Source organism: Dendrobium catenatum, unplaced genomic scaffold (genome assembly GCF_001605985.2).
Source record: "Dendrobium catenatum unplaced genomic scaffold, ASM160598v2 original_scaffold_278493, whole genome shotgun sequence".
In the NCBI taxonomy this organism is placed as follows: domain Eukaryota; kingdom Viridiplantae; phylum Streptophyta; class Magnoliopsida; order Asparagales; family Orchidaceae; genus Dendrobium; species Dendrobium catenatum.
Window position 1 is genome coordinate 11,275 of NW_021596885.1, and position 2,829 is coordinate 14,103.

General features: G+C 34.3%; 1 pseudogene; it reads right to left on the bottom strand.

Moving 5' to 3' along the window:
* Window positions 1-265: 265 nt before the first annotated feature.
* Window positions 266-814, bottom strand: LOC110101450 (annotated as a pseudogene).
* Between the last annotated feature and the right edge of the window lie 2,015 nt (window positions 815-2,829).

Consider the following 2,829-nt stretch of genomic DNA (forward strand, 5'->3'; position numbering starts at 1 on the left):
CTGCCTAGCTGTGGGTGCTAAAGGAGAGACACTTAGTTTATTGCAATACTTGGAGGGTGCCTCCAAGGAGTGGATGTAGGTCAAGGTTTGACCGAACCACTATAAAATTAGTGTGTTATTTCCTTTATTACTTCTGCATTTAATTTCCGTAATGGTGATTTTGGTTTGTTGTTTTTAGTTTAAAGACTTTTTAAAATACCAATTCACCTCTCTATTTTAATTAGCCTTGGGCTAGTTCATAGGGACTACCATCCCTAACAAACTTTCAACTATGCTGTTCCCAAGGACTAGTAGAATTGAAACAACAAAATTCTTGGGTCATGTAAATGGGTTTAGAATCTTCATATTTCTCTGGATCATCATAACATACTTCTACATATTCACTCAGAAAAAATTCTCCTCATAATGGATGATCTTTGAAACTATAATTTGTTGATATACGACATAAATCCATATGATTGATGGATAAAACACCAAACATATCCCAAACTTCTCGCTCCATCAGCTACGTGATGGAAATGGACTGACTTTTGGAAATATTCCTTTGACTTCATCTATACTTGTTTGTACACAAATGTATGAGTTATACCGAGTACTTAGTAAACAATAGATAACTAAAATTCTTCATTTACAAGAGTGATGATCAACTCCAAAAACATTAATCAAAACTTGAACCTGTGCATAGGTATGCAATTTGAGAAAGCACAACTATGGAAATGGGTAGTCAGTATTAGTATCAGATCTATTCCCATGTTCCAATCTTTTTTATTTTATGTACACATTTGTTTGGAAAAGTCTACCAACTATCTTTGAAAATGATTGGTTATTCATAAACATGCGTAATATTTTGGTTCCACTTATGTCCCTCAAAATGAAGAAATACTTGTCAAAATTCGCCGGTTGGGTTGGTCCGACCAAGAAAGGCATGGGAGTGGAGAGGAAGAAGTGAAAGACTAGCTACCTATCTATAAAGATTACTCATTACAAACTTTTCTATATTTCCAAGATCGACTGCATACTATAATTATGAATCTGGTATATAGCCCATGGGGTTGGTTATAATTCTGATTTTGAATCCACTACTAAACTATGTTTGCTCTAGTTTTTATTATTTATGATGAAAAAAAGGAGATAGTTTTTTCTTGACCATACATCTCTTTTTTTTTCCAATATAAAAAAAGGGAGGAAGGTCTATCTATATATACACCTAGATGAAGAAGTTTGTATTGTGCTTTAGACTATTCATCAATATGTATCTCGACCCATGTTGAGTCATTTTTATGGGGTATGAATATCTAAAATAATGATATATTATTCACTTGTTAGGAAACATATTTAAACTAGATATACGAGGAATTTTAGTCCTCTCCTCTACCACCTGAGCTATCCCGACCATTTTCTGTGAATCATCCTAGTTTTTAACTTGAACAAACTGTCAAAAAGAAAATATTAAGAAATTGGACATAGTCTATGAATTTCTTGGATCTTCTAAAAGAAGACTTTCTTTGTCAAATTTAGGCGCTAGATATGGACTTTGAATGATTCCAAAATGGAGACTCCTTGAACATATATGATCATTTATATGTGCTTCATATCTATATAAATGAAGCTTCATTGGGATTTGATGCAAAGATTTTTCTTTCAGATCCATTTGTGAAGGAATAGAGTGAATGATACAAATCTTATTGTATATATATGGTTTGGAGGAGAAAAGAAGGATGTGAAAAATAATACAAGAATTTTATATAAAAATACTATATAATAATTTGTACAAGGGATGTAGCACAGCTTGGTAGCATGTTTGTTTTGGGTATAAAATGTCACGGGTTCAAATATCCCTACCTATTCTTTCTCCTATACATAGTGACGAGGGATTGGACTCATTGACAAAGATTGGTTCAAATTGGACATCAAGTTTCCTTTTTTCATAATTTTTGTTTGCAAGACACCATGGAAGAATCCTTTTCAATCGTATCTACTATGATAAGAAAGCGCTCTTAGTTCAGTTTTGTAGAACACGGATTTCCAAAACCTGATGTCATTGGGGAAACCCCTATAGAGAACCCTTAAACACAAAGTAAAAAACTTTTTGAAACCTTCTCAAATATTTTAAAATAAACATAATCAATCACAAAAATTATTATATTGATAAATAAAGTGCAGGAATAACATAGAAAGAACACATCAAATTTTATAGTGGTTCAGTCAACTTGACCAATGTTGACTCCCTAGAGCCTCTCCTCTAGGTATTGCACTAAAACACAATGACTTTCCTTTTGCTCCCATAGCAAGGCGGAAAAGTCTTTACAAACTCCTTTCCACCAACCCCGGTGAGGCAAAGAACCCAAAGTCCTTTAGCTTCCTCCTCAAGAAGGTAGAGAACCTTGATCGATTGTTATAGAAGACCTTTTCAGAGCCACCAAGGAGCCAAGGTCGATGGATTGAGAAGGCGACTTGAATCATTTCTTGGAGCAACCTTTATGAACACCTGATAAACTCCCCCTCACAATATTCTCTCTCTCTCTCTCTCTCACTCTTTCTCTCTCTCCCACAAGATCTCCCTCTCCTTGTCTAAGTTCTGTAAAGTATGGAAAGTAACAAAAGATCTCCCCATCAATAATAAAGAGATCCTATAAAGAAGGGCTTAAATTTTTCCCTAATTTGCAATTTTCCATCAAAGATCATCCACGATAATCGACAGATCATCCTATACGATAAGTGCATTTCATCCCATTCAATTAGGATGATCTGGGTGGGCTGGTTGATTAGAACTCACTATTTATTTTGATCATCTAGGATGATGTGGATATGATTAGTATAAAATCATAT